This window comes from Rhinatrema bivittatum, chromosome 1 (assembly GCF_901001135.1).
Source record: "Rhinatrema bivittatum chromosome 1, aRhiBiv1.1, whole genome shotgun sequence".
Lineage (NCBI taxonomy): Eukaryota > Metazoa > Chordata > Amphibia > Gymnophiona > Rhinatrematidae > Rhinatrema > Rhinatrema bivittatum.
Window position 1 is genome coordinate 830,555,140 of NC_042615.1, and position 19,481 is coordinate 830,574,620.

General features: G+C 51.0%; 1 long non-coding RNA gene across 2 annotated transcripts in view; it reads right to left on the reverse strand.

The window, feature by feature from the left end:
• The window catches only part of LOC115079387, an 86,882-nt gene that overhangs the window by 20,722 nt on the left and 46,679 nt on the right, over positions 1 to 19,481 (reverse strand). For both annotated transcript variants that reach the window (XR_003853276.1, XR_003853277.1), the window contains exons 3-4: positions 16,706 to 16,764; positions 417 to 440 (exon numbers count right to left, since the gene is read on the reverse strand). This is a non-coding gene — a long non-coding RNA (uncharacterized LOC115079387). The remainder of the gene's footprint in view (positions 1 to 416; positions 441 to 16,705; positions 16,765 to 19,481) is intronic.

A 19,481-nucleotide genomic window follows, 5' to 3' on the forward strand; every position in this document is an offset into this window, starting at 1 on the left:
CTGAAGGCAGAGTTGGAATTTATACATGGGTGTTTTGATTTAAAAAGTGTGCCTGTAAGTAAATCTACAAGCTCATGTTGCATTCTGCCATGTGCATTGTAAAAGGGGTGTACTCGGTCAATATTTTTAAAGGGAATTTCTGGATGTATATTTGCTTTAAAAAATACCCAGTAAAGTCTGCAGGTACAACCTGCATGCAGACTTTACCACTGTGTGAGGTGTTATAAAATCTGCCCCTTAATATATATCTAGAGAGCTAGGGAAAGACAAAGCAGAGATCAATGAACACACCGACACGTACACAGACATGCACAAGCACATTTAGCACGAATAACACAAAAAAACGAATGTTATGCTTGTGTTTAACTCATACCACAGTTTCTGAAACGATTTGTCATATAGTAAATTGTTCTTACCTCACCTTTAATTTCAATGGAACGCTGAAAGAAATAGAAACGGAAATGATTAAAATGAACAACTTGAGCCACCCTTGGGTTGTGCCTTCAGCTCTCCAGGTTGTCTGGGGCTCGGGAAGCTGCACAGGCAGGGGAAAGGGTGGAGAGGAAAGGTCCATTCTTCAAGTGACCCCGGGTCTCATACTGCCGCTTGACCCCTTGTGGCCGGATTTTAATGTCCATCATTGCTGGGTCCCCGAAGGAGCCCGGGTGCAAGGTCTCGGGCCAGGACTTCCTCTGCAGTGATAACACTGGATGTGATGAGGAGCACAGCAGGGGTTGGGGATTATAAAACAGAGGAAGATCCTGGGGTAATTGTGAATGAGGGCTCATGGCATCAGGAGTCCCTCCCTGCTTCCAACTGAGCGGGAGACCCAATGGAGCAGGAGGAAACTGCAGGGTAAGAGAAAAATGTACATCTCAGAGTTCCCCCAAATTACCAAACCAGGATATAGCAGGATAAATATAAAACTAATACCCAAACACAGACAGACTTTATCATCTCTAAATCATTCCAGGCCTGAATCCTGAGGGCAATTTCAAATGATTTTACGGACCCTTTAGCTGGGTAAAAGTGGGGGCTGACATTTGCCTCCCCCTCTGTGGGTAAGAGAAGCTGCATCCTGCGATGGCAAACAGAGCAGACAATTTTGTGTTTTCCATTTAAAATCTACTTCAGTAAGAAAATGTGTAAGTTACATCTAAAGAAACAAGGAGGACCCCCTCCCATAAAATATAAACTAATAGGAAATCTCTGACCCTCACAGAGTTACACTCTGACTTATTTATATAGTCCCTCAATTCAAAACCTACTTTATTAAGAAAATGTGTAAGTAATAATTACAGAAACAAGGAGGACCCCCTCTGAACCCCAGGCTGAGAATCATTCACTGTCTGTACAGTAATGCTCAGCACTCCCAGCCCAGCCTGTCCCATTACTCTGACCCCCAGACTGAGAATCATTCACTGTCTGTACAGTAATGCTCAGCACTCCCAGCCCAGCCTGTCCCATTACTCTGACCCCAGACTGAGAATCATTCACTGTCTGTACAGTAATGCACAGCACTCCCAGCCCAGCCTGTCCCATTACTCTGACCCCCAGGCTGAGAATCATTCACTGTCTGTACAGTAATGCACAGCACTCCCAGCCCAGCCTGTCCCATTACTCTGACCCCCAGACTGAGAATCATTCACTGTCTGTACAGTAATGCTCAGCACTCCCAGCCCAGCCTGTCCCATTACTCTGACCCCCAGACTGAGAATCATTCACTGTCTGTACAGTAATGCTCAGCACTCCCAGCCCAGCCTGTCCCATTACTCTGACCCCCAGGCTGAGAATCATTCACTGTCTGTACAGTAATGCACAGCACTCCCAGCCCAGCCTGTCCCATTACTCTGACCCCAGGCTGAGAATCATTCACTGTCTGTACAGTAATGCTCAGCACTCCCAGCCCAGCCTGTCCCATTACTCTGACCCCCAGACTGAGAATCATTCACTGTCTGTACAGTAATGCTCAGCACTCCCAGCCCAGCCTGTCCCATTACTCTGACCCCCAGACTGAGAATCATTCACTGTCTGTACAGTAATGCTCAGCACTCCCAGCCCAGCCTGTCCCATTACTCTGACCCCCAGGCTGAGAATCATTCACTGTCTGTACAGTAATGCTCAGCACTCCCAGCCCAGCCTGTCCCATTACTCTGACCCCCAGACTGAGAATCATTCACTGTCTGTACAGTAATGCACAGCACTCCCAGCCCAGCCTGTCCCATTACTCTGACCCCCAGGCTGAGAATCATTCACTGTCTGTACAGTAATGCACAGCACTCCCAGCCCAGCCTGTCCCATTACTCTGACCCCAGACTGAGAATCATTCACTGTCTGTACAGTAATGCTCAGCACTCCCAGCCCAGCCTGTCCCATTACTCTGACCCCCAGACTGAGAATCATTCACTGTCTGTACAGTAATGCTCAGCACTCCCAGCCCAGCCTGTCCCATTACTCTGACCCCCAGACTGAGAATCATTCACTGTCTGTACAGTAATGCTCAGCACTCCCAGCCCAGCCTGTCCCATTACTCTGACCCCCAGACTGAGAATCATTCACTGTCTGTACAGTAATGCTCAGCACTCCCAGCCCAGCCTGTCCCATTACTCTGACCCCCAGACTGAGAATCATTCACTGTCTGTACAGTAATGCTCAGCACTCCCAGCCCAGCCTGTCCCATTACTGTGACCCCCAGACTGAGAATCATTCACTGTCTGTACAGTAATGCACAGCACTCCCAGCCCAGCCTGTCCCATTACTCTGACCCCCAGGCTGAGAATCATTCACTGTCTGTACAGTAATGCTCAGCACTCCCAGCCCAGCCTGTCCCATTACTGTGACCCCCAGGCTGAGAATCATTCACTGTCTGTACAGTAATGCACAGCACTCCCAGCACAGCCTGTCCCATTACTCTGACCCCCAGGCTGAGAATCATTCACTGTCTGTACAGTAATGCACAGCACTCCCAGCCCAGCCTGTCCCATTACTCTGACCCCCAGACTGAGAATCATTCACTGTCTGTACAGTAATGCACAGCACTCCCAGCACAGCCTGTCCCATTACTCTGCCCCCCAGCCTGAGAATCATTCACTGTCTGTACGGTAATGCTCAGCACTCCCAGCCCAGCCTGTCCCATTACTCTGACCCCCAGGCTGAGAATCATTCACTGTCTGTACAGTAATGCACAGCACTCCCAGCCCAGCCTGTCCCATTACTCTGACCCCAGGCTGAGAATCATTCACTGTCTGTACAGTAATGCTCAGCACTCCCAGCCCAGCCTGTCCCATTACTCTGACCCCAGACTGAGAATCATTCACTGTCTGTACAGTAATGCACAGCACTCCCAGCCCAGCCTGTCCCATTACTCTGACCCCCAGACTGAGAATCATTCACTGTCTGTACAGTAATGCACAGCACTCCCAGCCCAGCCTGTCCCATTACTCTGACCCCCAGGCTGAGAATCATTCACTGTCTGTACAGTAATGCTCAGCACTCCCAGCCCAGCCTGTCCCATTACTCTGACCCCCAGACTGAGAATCATTCACTGTCTGTACAGTAATGCACAGCACTCCCAGCCCAGCCTGTCCCATTACTCTGACCCCCAGGCTGAGAATCATTCACTGTCTGTACAGTAATGCACAGCACTCCCAGCCCAGCCTGTCCCATTACTCTGACCCCCAGACTGAGAATCATTCACTGTCTGTACAGTAATGCACAGCACTCCCAGCCCAGCCTGTCCCATTACTCTGACCCCAGACTGAGAATCATTCACTGTCTGTACAGTAATGCTCAGCACTCCCAGCCCAGCCTGTCCCATTACTCTGACCCCAGACTGAGAATCATTCACTGTCTGTACAGTAATGCACAGCACTCCCAGCCCAGCCTGTCCCATTACTCTGACCCCCAGGCTGAGAATCATTCACTGTCTGTACAGTAATGCTCAGCACTCCCAGCCCAGCCTGTCCCATTACTCTGACCCCCAGGCTGAGAATCATTCACTGTCTGTACAGTAATGCACAGCACTCCCAGCCCAGACTGTCCCATTACTCTGACCCCCAGGCTGAGAATCATTCACTGTCTGTACAGTAATGCTCAGCACTCCCAGCCCAGCCTGTCCCATTACTCTGACCCCCAGGCTGAGAATCATTCACTGTCTGTACAGTAATGCTCAGCACTCCCAGCCCAGCCTGTCCCATTACTCTGACCCCCAGGCTGAGAATCATTCACTGTCTGTACAGTAATGCACAGCACTCCCAGCCCAGCCTGTCCCATTACTCTGACCCCCAGGCTGAGAATCATTCACTGTCTGTACAGTAATGCTCAGCACTCCCAGCCCGTCCCATTACTCTGACCCCCAGGCTGAGAATCATTCACTGTCTGTACAGTAATGCACAGCACTCCCAGCCCAGACTGTCCCATTACTCTGACCCCAGACTGAGAATCATTCACTGTCTGTACAGTAATGCTCAGCACTCCCAGCCCAGCCTGTCCCATTACTCTGACCCCCAGGCTGAGAATCATTCACTGTCTGTACAGTAATGCTCAGCACTCCCAGCCCAGCCTGTCCCATTACTCTGACCCCCAGGCTGAGAATCATTCACTGTCTGTACAGTAATGCACAGCACTCCCAGCCCAGCCTGTCCCATTACTCTGACCCCCAGACTGAGAATCATTCACTGTCTGTACAGTAATGCACAGCACTCCCAGCCCAGCCTGTCCCATTACTCTGACCCCCAGACTGAGAATCATTCACTGTCTGTACAGTAATGCACAGCACTCCCAGCCCAGCCTGTCCCATCACTCTGACCCCAGGCTGAGAATCATTCACTGTCTGTACAGTAATGCTCAGCACTCCCAGCCCAGCCTGTCCCATTACTCTGACCCCCAGACTGAGAATCATTCACTGTCTGTACAGTAATGCACAGCACTCCCAGCCCAGCCTGTCCCATTACTCTGACCCCCAGGCTGAGAATCATTCACTGTCTGTACAGTAATGCACAGCACTCCCAGCCCAGCCTGTCCCATTACTCTGACCCCCAGACTGAGAATCATTCACTGTCTGTACAGTAATGCTCAGCACTCCCAGCCCAGCCTGTCCCATTACTCTGACCCCCAGGCTGAGAATCATTCACTGTCTGTATAGTAATGCTCAGCACTCCCAGCCCAGCCTGTCCCATTACTCTGACCCCCAGGCTGAGAATCATTCACTGTCTGTACAGTAATGCTCAGCACTCCCAGCCCAGCCTGTCCCATTACTCTGACCCCCAGACTGAGAATCATTCACTGTCTGTACAGTAATGCACAGCACTCCCAGCCCAGCCTGTCCCATTACTCTGACCCCCAGACTGAGAATCATTCACTGTCTGTACAGTAATGCTCAGCACTCCCAGCCCAGCCTGTCCCATTACTCTGACCTCCAGGCTGAGAATCATTCACTGTCTGTACAGTAATGCACAGCACTCCCAGCCCAGCCTGTCCCATTACTCTGACCCCAGGCTGAGAATCATTCACTGTCTGTACAGTAATGCACAGCACTCCCAGCCCAGCCTGTCCCATTACTCTGACCCCCAGACTGAGAATCATTCACTGTCTGTACAGTAATGCTCAGCACTCCCAGCCCAGCCTGTCCCATTACTCTGACCCCAGACTGAGAATCATTCACTGTCTGTACAGTAATGCACAGCACTCCCAGCCCAGCCTGTCCCATTACTCTGACCCCCAGGCTGAGAATCATTCACTGTCTGTACAGTAATGCACAGCACTCCCAGCCCAGCCTGTCCCATTACTCTGACCCCCAGGCTGAGAATCATTCACTGTCTGTACAGTAATGCACAGCACTCCCAGCCCAGCCTGTCCCATTACTCTGACCCCCCAGACTGAGAATCATTCACTGTCTGTACAGTAATGCTCAGCACTCCCAGCCCAGCCTGTCCCATTACTCTGACCCCCAGGCTGAGAATCATTCACTGTCTGTACAGTAATGCACAGCACTCCCAGCCCAGCCTGTCCCATTACTCTGACCCCCAGACTGAGAATCATTCACTGTCTGTACAGTAATGCTCAGCACTCCCAGCCCAGCCTGTCCCATTACTCTGACCCCAGACTGAGAATCATTCACTGTCTGTACAGTAATGCACAGCACTCCCAGCCCAGCCTGTCCCATTACTCTGACCCCCAGGCTGAGAATCATTCACTGTCTGTACAGTAATGCACAGCACTCCCAGCCCAGCCTGTCCCATTACTCTGACCCCCAGGCTGAGAATCATTCACTGTCTGTACAGTAATGCACAGCACTCCCAGCCCAGCCTGTCCCATTACTCTGACCCCCAGACTGAGAATCATTCACTGTCTGTACAGTAATGCTCAGCACTCCCAGCCCAGCCTGTCCCATTACTCTGACCCCCAGGCTGAGAATCATTCACTGTCTGTACAGTAATGCTCAGCACTCCCAGCCCAGCCTGTCCCATTACTCTGACCCCCAGGCTGAGAATCATTCACTGTCTGTACAGTAATGCACAGCACTCCCAGCCCAGCCTGTCCCATTACTCTGACCCCCAGACTGAGAATCATTCACTGTCTGTACAGTAATGCTCAGCACTCCCAGCCCAGCCTGTCCCATTACTCTGACCCCAGACTGAGAATCATTCACTGTCTGTACAGTAATGCTCAGCACTCCCAGCCCAGCCTGTCCCATTACTCTGACCCCCAGGCTGAGAATCATTCACTGTCTGTACAGTAATGCACAGCACTCCCAGCCCAGCCTGTCCCATTACTCTGACCCCAGGCTGAGAATCATTCACTGTCTGTACAGTAATGCACAGCACTCCCAGCCCAGACTGTCCCATTACTCTGACCCCCAGGCTGAGAATCATTCACTGTCTGTACAGTAATGCTCAGCACTCCCAGCCCAGCCTGTCCCATTACTCTGACCCCCAGGCTGAGAATCATTCACTGTCTGTACAGTAATGCTCAGCACTCCCAGCCCAGCCTGTCCCATTACTCTGACCCCCAGGCTGAGAATCATTCACTGTCTGTACAGTAATGCACAGCACTCCCAGCCCAGCCTGTCCCATTACTCTGACCCCCAGGCTGAGAATCATTCACTGTCTGTACAGTAATGCTCAGCACTCCCAGCCCGTCCCATTACTCTGACCCCCAGGCTGAGAATCATTCACTGTCTGTACAGTAATGCACAGCACTCCCAGCCCAGACTGTCCCATTACTCTGACCCCAGACTGAGAATCATTCACTGTCTGTACAGTAATGCACAGCACTCCCAGCCCAGCCTGTCCCATTACTCTGACCCCCAGGCTGAGAATCATTCACTGTCTGTACAGTAATGCTCAGCACTCCCAGCCCAGCCTGTCCCATTACTCTGACCCCCAGGCTGAGAATCATTCACTGTCTGTACAGTAATGCACAGCACTCCCAGCCCAGCCTGTCCCATTACTCTGACCCCCAGACTGAGAATCATTCACTGTCTGTACAGTAATGCACAGCACTCCCAGCCCAGCCTGTCCCATTACTCTGACCCCCAGACTGAGAATCATTCACTGTCTGTACAGTAATGCACAGCACTCCCAGCCCAGCCTGTCCCATTACTCTGACCCCAGGCTGAGAATCATTCACTGTCTGTACAGTAATGCTCAGCACTCCCAGCCCAGCCTGTCCCATTACTCTGACCCCCAGACTGAGAATCATTCACTGTCTGTACAGTAATGCACAGCACTCCCAGCCCAGCCTGTCCCATTACTCTGACCCCCAGGCTGAGAATCATTCACTGTCTGTACAGTAATGCACAGCACTCCCAGCCCAGCCTGTCCCATTACTCTGACCCCCAGACTGAGAATCATTCACTGTCTGTACAGTAATGCTCAGCACTCCCAGCCCAGCCTGTCCCATTACTCTGACCCCCAGGCTGAGAATCATTCACTGTCTGTATAGTAATGCTCAGCACTCCCAGCCCAGCCTGTCCCATTACTCTGACCCCCAGGCTGAGAATCATTCACTGTCTGTACAGTAATGCTCAGCACTCCCAGCCCAGCCTGTCCCATTACTCTGACCCCCAGACTGAGAATCATTCACTGTCTGTACAGTAATGCACAGCACTCCCAGCCCAGCCTGTCCCATTACTCTGACCCCCAGACTGAGAATCATTCACTGTCTGTACAGTAATGCTCAGCACTCCCAGCCCAGCCTGTCCCATTACTCTGACCCCCAGGCTGAGAATCATTCACTGTCTGTACAGTAATGCACAGCACTCCCAGCCCAGCCTGTCCCATTACTCTGACCCCAGGCTGAGAATCATTCACTGTCTGTACAGTAATGCACAGCACTCCCAGCCCAGCCTGTCCCATTACTCTGACCCCCAGACTGAGAATCATTCACTGTCTGTACAGTAATGCTCAGCACTCCCAGCCCAGCCTGTCCCATTACTCTGACCCCAGACTGAGAATCATTCACTGTCTGTACAGTAATGCACAGCACTCCCAGCCCAGCCTGTCCCATTACTCTGACCCCCAGGCTGAGAATCATTCACTGTCTGTACAGTAATGCACAGCACTCCCAGCCCAGCCTGTCCCATTACTCTGACCCCCAGGCTGAGAATCATTCACTGTCTGTACAGTAATGCACAGCACTCCCAGCCCAGCCTGTCCCATTACTCTGACCCCCAGACTGAGAATCATTCACTGTCTGTACAGTAATGCTCAGCACTCCCAGCCCAGCCTGTCCCATTACTCTGACCCCCAGGCTGAGAATCATTCACTGTCTGTACAGTAATGCACAGCACTCCCAGCCCAGCCTGTCCCATTACTCTGACCCCCAGACTGAGAATCATTCACTGTCTGTACAGTAATGCTCAGCACTCCCAGCCCAGCCTGTCCCATTACTCTGACCCCAGACTGAGAATCATTCACTGTCTGTACAGTAATGCACAGCACTCCCAGCCCAGCCTGTCCCATTACTCTGACCCCCAGGCTGAGAATCATTCACTGTCTGTACAGTAATGCACAGCACTCCCAGCCCAGCCTGTCCCATTACTCTGACCCCCAGGCTGAGAATCATTCACTGTCTGTACAGTAATGCACAGCACTCCCAGCCCAGCCTGTCCCATTACTCTGACCCCCAGACTGAGAATCATTCACTGTCTGTACAGTAATGCTCAGCACTCCCAGCCCAGCCTGTCCCATTACTCTGACCCCCAGGCTGAGAATCATTCACTGTCTGTACAGTAATGCTCAGCACTCCCAGCCCAGCCTGTCCCATTACTCTGACCCCCAGGCTGAGAATCATTCACTGTCTGTACAGTAATGCACAGCACTCCCAGCCCAGCCTGTCCCATTACTCTGACCCCCAGACTGAGAATCATTCACTGTCTGTACAGTAATGCTCAGCACTCCCAGCCCAGCCTGTCCCATTACTCTGACCCCAGGCTGAGAATCATTCACTGTCTGTACAGTAATGCACAGCACTCCCAGCCCAGCCTGTCCCATTACTCTGACCCCCAGGCTGAGAATCATTCACTGTCTGTACAGTAATGCACAGCACTCCCAGCCCAGCCTGTCCCATTACTCTGACCCCAGGCTGAGCATCATTCACTGTCTGTACAGTAATGCTCAGCACTCCCAGCCCAGCCTGTCCCATTACTCTGACCCCCAGGCTGAGAATCATTCACTGTCTGTACAGTAATGCACAGCACTCCCAGCCCAGCCTGTCCCATTACTCTGACCCCAGACTGAGAATCATTCACTGTCTGTACAGTAATGCACAGCACTCCCAGCCCAGCCTGTCCCATTACTCTGACCCCCAGACTGAGAATCATTCACTGTCTGTACAGTAATGCACAGCACTCCCAGCCCAGCCTGTCCCATTACTCTGACCCCCAGACTGAGAATCATTCACTGTCTGTACAGTAATGCACAGCACTCCCAGCCCAGCCTGTCCCATTACTCTGACCCCCAGGCTGAGAATCATTCACTGTCTGTACAGTAATGCACAGCACTCCCAGCCCAGCCTGTCCCATTACTCTGACCCCCAGGCTGAGAATCATTCACTGTCTGTACAGTAATGCACAGCACTCCCAGCCCAGCCTGTCCCATTACTCTGACCCCCAGGCTGAGAATCATTCACTGTCTGTACAGTAATGCTCAGCACTCCCAGCCCAGCCTGTCCCATTACTCTGACCCCCAGGCTGAGAATCATTCACTGTCTGTACAGTAATGCACAGCACTCCCAGCCCAGCCTGTCCCATTACTCTGACCCCAGACTGAGAATCATTCACTGTCTGTACAGTAATGCTCAGCACTCCCAGCCCAGCCTGTCCCATTACTCTGACCCCCAGACTGAGAATCATTCACTGTCTGTACAGTAATGCACAGCACTCCCAGCCCAGCCTGTCCCATTACTCTGACCCCAGACTGAGAATCATTCACTGTCTGTACAGTAATGCTCAGCACTCCCAGCCCAGCCTGTCCCATTACTCTGACCCCAGACTGAGAATCATTCACTGTCTGTACAGTAATGCACAGCACTCCCAGCCCAGCCTGTCCCATTACTCTGACCCCAGGCTGAGCATCATTCACTGTCTGTACAGTAATGCTCAGCACTCCCAGCCCAGCCTGTCCCATTACTCTGACCCCCAGACTGAGAATCATTCACTGTCTGTACAGTAATGCTCAGCACTCCCAGCCCAGCCTGTCCCATTACTCTGACCCCCAGACTGAGAATCATTCACTGTCTGTACAGTAATGCTCAGCACTCCCAGCCCAGCCTGTCCCATTACTCTGACCCCCAGACTGAGAATCATTCACTGTCTGTACAGTAATGCACAGCACTCCCAGCCCAGCCTGTCCCATTACTCTGACCCCCAGACTGAGAATCATTCACTGTCTGTACAGTAATGCTCAGCACTCCCAGCCCAGCCTGTCCCCTTACTCTGACCCCCAGACTGAGAATCATTCACTGTCTGTACAGTAATGCTCAGCACTCCCAGCCCAGCCTGTCCCATTACTCTGACCCCAGGCTGAGCATCATTCACTGTCTGTACAGTAATGCTCAGCACTCCCAGCCCAGCCTGTCCCATTACTCTGACCCCCAGACTGAGAATCATTCACTGTCTGTACAGTAATGCTCAGCACTCCCAGCCCAGCCTGTCCCATTACTCTGACCCCCAGACTGAGAATCATTCACTGTCTGTACAGTAATGCACAGCACTCCCAGCCCAGCCTGTCCCATTACTGTGACCCCCAGACTGAGAATCATTCACTGTCTGTACAGTAATGCTCAGCACTCCCAGCCCAGCCTGTCCCATTACTCTGACCCCCAGGCTGAGAATCATTCACTGTCTGTACAGTAATGCACAGCACTCCCAGCCCAGCCTGTCCCATTACTCTGACCCCCAGGCTGAGAATCATTCACTGTCTGTACAGTAATGCTCAGCACTCCCAGCCCAGCCTGTCCCATTACTCTGACCCCAGACTGAGAATCATTCACTGTCTGTACAGTAATGCACAGCACTCCCAGCCCAGCCTGTCCCATTACTCTGACCCCCAGACTGAGAATCATTCACTGTCTGTACAGTAATGCTCAGCACTCCCAGCCCAGCCTGTCCCATTACTCTGACCCCCAGACTGAGAATCATTCACTGTCTGTACAGTAATGCTCAGCACTCCCAGCCCAGCCTGTCCCATTACTCTGACCCCCAGACTGAGAATCATTCACTGTCTGTACAGTAATGCACAGCACTCCCAGCCCAGCCTGTCCCATTACTCTGACCCCCAGACTGAGAATCATTCACTGTCTGTACAGTAATGCTCAGCACTCCCAGCCCAGCCTGTCCCATTACTCTGACCCCCAGACTGAGAATCATTCACTGTCTGTACAGTAATGCACAGCACTCCCAGCCCAGCCTGTCCCATTACTCTGACCCCCAGACTGAGAATCATTCACTGTCTGTACAGTAATGCTCAGCACTCCCAGCCCAGCCTGTCCCATTACTCTGACCCCAGACTGAGAATCATTCACTGTCTGTACCGTAATGCACAGCACTCCCAGCCCAGCCTGTCCCATTACTCTGACCCCCAGACTGAGAATCATTCACTGTCTGTACAGTAATGCTCAGCACTCCCAGCCCAGCCTGTCCCATTACTCTGACCCCCAGACTGAGAATCATTCACTGTCTGTACAGTAATGCTCAGCACTCCCAGCCCAGCCTGTCCCATTACTCTGACCCCCAGACTGAGAATCATTCACTGTCTGTACAGTAATGCACAGCACTCCCAGCCCAGCCTGTCCCATTACTCTGACCCCCAGACTGAGAATCATTCACTGTCTGTACAGTAATGCTCAGCACTCCCAGCCCAGCCTGTCCCATTACTCTGACCCCCGACTGAGAATCATTCACTGTCTGTACAGTAATGCACAGCACTCCCAGCCCAGCCTGTCCCATTACTCTGACCCCCAGGCTGAGAATCATTCACTGTCTGTACAGTAATGCACAGCACTCCCAGCCCAGCCTGTCCCATTACTCTGACCCCCAGGCTGAGAATCATTCACTGTCTGTACAGTAATGCACAGCACTCCCAGCCCAGCCTGTCCCATTACTCTGACCCCCAGACTGAGAATCATTCACTGTCTGTACAGTAATGCACAGCCCTCCCAGCCCAGCCTGTCCCATTACTCTGACCCCCAGGCTGAGAATCATTCACTGTCTGTACAGTAATGCACAGCACTCCCAGCCCAGCCTGTCCCATTACTCTGACCCCCAGGCTGAGAATCATTCACTGTCTGTACAGTAATGCTCAGCACTCCCAGCCCAGCCTGTCCCATTACTCTGACCCCCAGACTGAGAATCATTCACTGTCTGTACAGTAATGCTCAGCACTCCCAGCCCAGCCTGTCCCATTACTCTGACCCCCAGACTGAGAATCATTCACTGTCTGTACAGTAATGCACAGCACTCCCAGCCCAGCCTGTCCCATTACTCTGACCCCCAGGCTGAGAATCATTCACTGTCTGTACAGTAATGCACAGCACTCCCAGCCCAGCCTGTCCCATTACTCTGACCCCAGACTGAGAATCATTCACTGTCTGTACAGTAATGCACAGCACTCCCAGCCCAGCCTGTCCCATTACTCTGACCCCCAGGCTGAGAATCATTCACTGTCTGTACAGTAATGCACAGCACTCCCAGCCCAGCCTGTCCCATTACTCTGACCCCAGACTGAGAATCATTCACTGTCTGTACAGTAATGCACAGCACTCCCAGCCCAGCCTGTCCCATTACTCTGACCCCAGACTGAGAATCATTCACTGTCTGTACAGTAATGCACAGCACTCCCAGCCCAGCCTGTCCCATAGCTAAGGGACATCTCAGGCTCTCCACTGACACCAATGAGCTTTTGAAGGTAGCGGGTTCTGGGGGGAGTCCAGGGTGGGGGCCACTAGGCCACCATGGTGGCTTTTTTGGCGTTGGGACAGTCCCTACTTGGGTTAACTATTATTGAGAAGGCAGGGATAATGGGCTGAGGGGCAGATATTTGGAGTGAGGGATTTAGATAAAGGGGGCTGTTTTGGACCAGGGATGGGGAATTTTAAATCAAGGGGGGGGGGGAGAGTTGCCACATGATGCCTTTTATCTTTTTTTAACTTTTCACTGCAGGACAGGTGCGGGAATAGGAGCGGAACCGCAGGAACTGGGACGAGCTGGAGAAGGCAGGGACACAGAGGCGGAGTCAGGAACAGCAACCAGCCTCTCCGGAGAGTTGACCTGTTGCCAAGGCAAAGCAGAGTGGTCTGACGTGGCCTTATATAGGCCTCTGCGGGTGATGTCAGGTTTGGGCACGGGCCGAGGTTCCCCACCGTGGCGCACCTAAGGGGTGGAGTCCCCTGAAGAGATCGGAGGCGTCTCCCTCGTGGGGAGAACGCTGCGGGAAGACCCAGACGCGGATCGGGTCGGCAGGGGGGGAAGCCAGCGGAAAGCACCAGTTTCTGCTCGTAAGAGAGGGGGGACCCGGCCGTGGCTATCTGCGGCTGGGTTTTCCAACACATGCGCTGGGAGTTGCCATCGTGCATTTTGCAGCCTCGGCCATGTTCTTTTGTCACACAGACTTTTTCCGTGAGACAAAAAGAGCATGCCGATAGCTCTGCGACATTTTGTCCGGGAGGGGATACATATCACATGACCATCCCCCTTCCTGGTGATTTCGGCCCTCCCACAATATAACATTTTGGCTTAGTAATTCCAGGCCTTATTGCATTAATGACACATTACTCAACCCAAGGTATTAAGGCCAACTGTATGTGTCTCCACCCCCAGAATTTCCCCGATGCCTTCTGGTATTTGTATTCCTCTTTTCTGATTAGAAAGTAGAACTGTAAATTCAGAGCCATAAAAGGATAGGAGATCGGTATTGTGAGAGGATGACCACAGCCAGCCCCATCAGAAGTCCATGCATAAGGGCTCATGGATGTCCACGGATATCCATGACTTGATGAGGCTGCTCCCGAATACACCAGAAGATAGAAAACCACAGGACACATCCACTGCTTCCTGGAGCCTTTACATTGATAACCAGCAGGAGACGTTTTCAAGGGGATTTAAATATCCAAAAAGATTCTCTAATTTCACCCACACTCATAAAATTCAGTCTTAACTTTGGAAGTATTACTCTACACCACAAAACCCAAGGCCAAGGAAAGTGGAAGAATCCCCTCTGCCGAGTGACGTCCGTGCCTACAGGAAAATCAGTGCAAATCATCCGCCTCAGTTTGTGCCATTATATGGGGCTTAGGTGATGTTTTCTTACTATTTCCAAGATAGCCTTGCATCAGACTGCACGGATCAGTAGAAGGGATACAGAGCCCTCTAATCCCAGCCTCTCCTCCCCACTGCCTTTTTAATTCTTGAATCAGGAGCCTGTCCAAGATCCGATCATAGCAGCAGTGGTAGATTTTGTTGTGTGCTCCTCTCCGAGGCCCCTTCCCTACCCTCGCCTGGCATGCGTGTAGGAGGTGGAGCCTGGGAGAGAATCATGCAATGACTCAATCGCTGGCCCTATGGGGCCTTCATAAAATAAATCTGCAACCACTGCCATTGGGTGTCAGTCAGGTGCTGATAGAAGAATAGAAGTCCTGCGGATCAGAGAGAGGGAAATCCATGCCTCTCTCTTGTTTAAACTGGGTTGGTTTATGTGCGGCGAGGCTGTTGGAGTTAAGGGGAATGGGAGCTCAGTTGTTCAGTTTGAGCATGAAGTATCTTTAACGCCTGCCCCCCCCCCCCCACCCTAGTACCGGGCTATGAGAGATTCTGTAACTCAATGGGAGAGCGGACACCAGCGGATGGACCTTGGAATCTGCTCAGCTGATTTGGGGGCCACATTGCAACAGAGTCCAAGATCAACAAGCTTGTGGGACTGAAAGAAAAATTCAGATTATGTCAGTGGAGTCTGGGGCTGAATGGAAACATTTGATGTGGAAAGACGAGTTCCTGTAAGGATACTGGACCTTTGTGCTCTGGCATGATGGATGCAGCCCAGCAGGAGAGCCCACTAGGCCCACACCAGCAGCAGACGAATGCCCCTTGGACTGGGGCTAGACTGGAGCTTCACCTATACCAGCCCCCTTTCCCACAGGTTGAGCCTTTGGGTTCCTGGAGTGGACAGGAAGAGAGAGGCCGGGGCAAGGCCAAGGTCAGGACGGGACAGAGGATGAGGAGGCAGCAAACGAACGAAGACAGATAAGGGACAGGGGGCAGCAGGCAAGAGAGGAGCAAAATGGGCTGGACTGGGCAAGGCATGCAGGAGAAAGCAGGAGAGACTGGACAAAGCCTGAAGGAGCTAAACCAGGAGCAGGAACAGGGGCAGGAGCAACAGGCACTACAACCAAGCAGGAGGACCTGGTGTTGAGTTAATTCTATGGAGCGCAGCTGTATGACATCATCGATGCGCACCAGCAGCCGGGCTTCCTGCCACGAGTCCTTCATAAGGTGCCACGCCATGCGTGTATGTGTGCCTAGGGGAACACGGGGATCAATGGCACTGATGGCGTCATGGCAGCGTTCCTGTCTCTTCCAAGGCCGTTGGCATCCTGGGGTGAGTGCTGCCAGTTGCGGGATTACTATGCAACCAGCAAACATTATAGTGGCCTCTTGTGATGGGCTAACTTACTTCAGTAGAATCTAGAGAGGACAGTCTCCGCCTGCTAAAGCCTCCAGTAGTCACCTTGGACTCATTATGGAACATTCTGGAATGAACTATTTCCAAGTATCCTCTGAAATTGCTACTTTATCTAATTTTGTTGAGCTTTTGTCGCAGCAGCAGGGATATATGTCTCTGCAATATAAAGGATACATTGGGAAATGATGACCACCCTGTGCAGGGCAGGGAGGAGGCAGGTACATTTGGATTGCAGGCACAGGGCCCTCCTTAGAGAGCACCATGAGCAGGCAACAAGGGACAGAGGAGCATTGGGGGTGAGAAGAAGAGGCGGCCCGGAGGAGGTAGAGGTAGAGGTTCGAGGGGTTCAGTGGTGAATCAAGGCCATGGTGGCAGGGAGTGTGGATCGATGCCTCGGGGATGGGATCTTCCCTTGTTAAATGTTTACAGCCTGAGCTTTGCTTGTAATAATAATAGCAAGAAAAAAGGGATCTTAAAACCACGCGTTTCTCTACCTGCTCCGTTTTTTAATGCTGCTCACGTACACTTACCCCCTCTTCGTTGTTGTCATTAGATGGTTCATTTTTAGCGGCAGCAGCAGCAGTACCAGCTACAGTGTCGAGGATGGCAGTCGCATGTGGATGACAAAGAGAAAACAAGTTGTGTAACTGAAGATTGCATTTTCACAGACACTTCTTACATTTTTTGTCACTGAAATAATTTTTCTACAAAAAAAATGAGGTTTTTGATCCCCCAGGATGTTAAGGAAGGAGAGGGGGTGCTTGACGCTCTTCACAGGGTTTCAAGAGAAGATTGATTAGTGTCTTGGATGGGCCTCTGCTCATCACTTTTTGCAGTTGGACATTGATGGGTTTCTGAATACGATTTTTGGATTTTGAAATTGACCAGTCTGAAAGGAAGGGGCTACCCTTCTATCCCAGAGGATTTGGGGCAAAGATTCTTGTTGCATGAGCAATCCAGAGAAGGAAGAGTAAGAAGAAATTGTGACATTTTAATAGAAGGACTCAAGGGGCTAACCCCTATTGAGAATTTTCCCAGTTGAGGAAGAATTTGAAGACTTTTGACCACAGTTGAGTTTTGGATGTTTTTTGCACTTTTTGACTGTTACCCTGCAGTTTTTATATCTGGGGATCTTTTCCTACCTTTTGATTACCATTTTGCTGGAACCCCATTCCAAGTATCCCACACTGCATAGGTAAGATATTTTCTCCATGGAATTTGGTGCAAGAGAAGGGAGCTAGCACTCAAGATGGACAAAATAATGATAATCTTCATTGCCATTATATATTGATGTTCTTTTGATTTTTGAAATTGTGGCTTGGATCATCCTTTTTAAGTTATTTATTTATTTATTTAAATTCTTTTCTATCCCGTCGCTAAGTTAAATACCATCACAACGGTTTACATGTAGGCACATAAATTAATGTAGGTGGATGTGTACTATAGTACATTCTATCAGGTGCCACAAAAGGTTCAGTTACAATAAATCGTTAGACAATCGATTTTTAGGGAAGTAGGTCATGACCAAGTGTACCCGTAAGGTACGGTTCACGGGTAAAAATCATATTTATAGTGTTCACAATTACGTTTATTGTGATGTAGAGTTCATAGATTATTAAAATGCATATTCTTAGAATAGTGCTGGGTGCTGGTATTCTGCCTATTCCTGTATATTTTCATTCTCCAGTCTCTTTATAAAATGCTTGTTTAAAAAGCCGTTACCGTAAAGACTTTCATTTGAACACCATCTCTAGACTCCAAGTAAATTATTGTCTAATGGATGTTCCTCCCGTGATTGAATTGTATGGCTGGACACTGGTGCGAGTCACTCTCCCTACCTTCACCATGCTTAGTGGCTTCTTTGCTCCTTCTCTGGACAGTTTGGCACTTCATGGAGGTCCTCCACCTCAATTGTAAGCTTGGAGTGTGAAGCATGGTTTGAAATGACAGGGAGCCCAGAAGAGAAATCTTCTTCTTCTTCTGGGCCTGAACCCGGACCCATAGCACTACTAGTCAAAGATAAAGCACCAAAATGGGGGAATAGCTGCACAGTGTACTTGGATTTCAGTAAGGCCGATGCACACTTCCATTGCATCGGCCTTACTGAAATAGATTTTTTCAAGCCAAGGGGGCTCGAAAAAATTGAGCCCCCTTGGCTCGGGTCAGAAACAGGTTGAATGGCAGGCAGAAGGATTGTTCCTTGGACAGGTTCTTTTCAAAAATGTCATAAGCAATACTGCAGAGGGAATATTGGGAAAAGTTTGAATTTTTTATGGATGATACTAAACTCATCAACAGGGTAGGCTCTCAGGAAGGGGTCGAAAACATAAAAAGTGAATTTCAAAAGCTTGCTGCACACATTAATTAGGGGATGCATGAATATGTCGAGCTCACGTGCGCCCAGGGCATTTTCAAAACTGACCAGATTGGCGCGTAAATGCTGCAGCGCGCTCATTTTGGAAGTTTTCAAAAAGGCGCAGGGTGTGGCTGTGGTCACATTTTGGGGGGCGTGAAGCTGAGACGTGTGCGTGCCGATGCCTCCTGCCATGTAAGTTATTCCGATCAGCAGGGTTTAAGGGTCGGGGATAAACGGGGGGAGTGAAGGCTAGAAATCCTGAGGGGTCTGGAACTGGGGAGGAAGTGGTAAAATCTGAGATGGAGTCCCCTGATTTTCGCAGTAGAAGCGGCATTTGCATGCACTTGCATCCACCCTTTTAAAATTTAGTGCAACCAGGCTATTTTATAACATCCGCACACATGCACACGTAAATTATAAAATAGCCGAGTCCCTGGGCGCGGGAGAAGGAAGGTGCACACATGTGTGCCCGCGCGCCAGTTTTAAAGTTTACCATCCCAGGATCTAGTGAAGCTTGAGGAATGATCTAGAGTCTGCCAGCTAAGATTTAATGCAAACTGTGGGCCGGATTTTAAAAGCCCTGCGCACGTAAATCTGGCCGGATTTACGCGCGCAGGGCACTCGCGCGCCGGCGCACCTATTTTGCATAGGCCGCCGGTGCGCGCACAGCCCCGGGACGCGCGTAAGTCCTGGGGATTCGTAAAAGGAGCGGGGAGGGGGCGTGTCCGGGGTCAGGGGGTGGTTCGGGGCGGGACCGGGGGCGTGGCGCCGGTCCCGCCCCTGGTCCGCGCTGGCGCGTGCAGATTTGCGCCTGGTGCGCGAACAAAAGTACGCGCTTGCGTAAATTTATAAAATCTACCCCAGAATGCGGAGTCATGCATTTGAGCAACAAAAGCACAAGGGAATAGATCAATGTAGAAAATAAAATTATTCTAAGCATTAAATAAGAG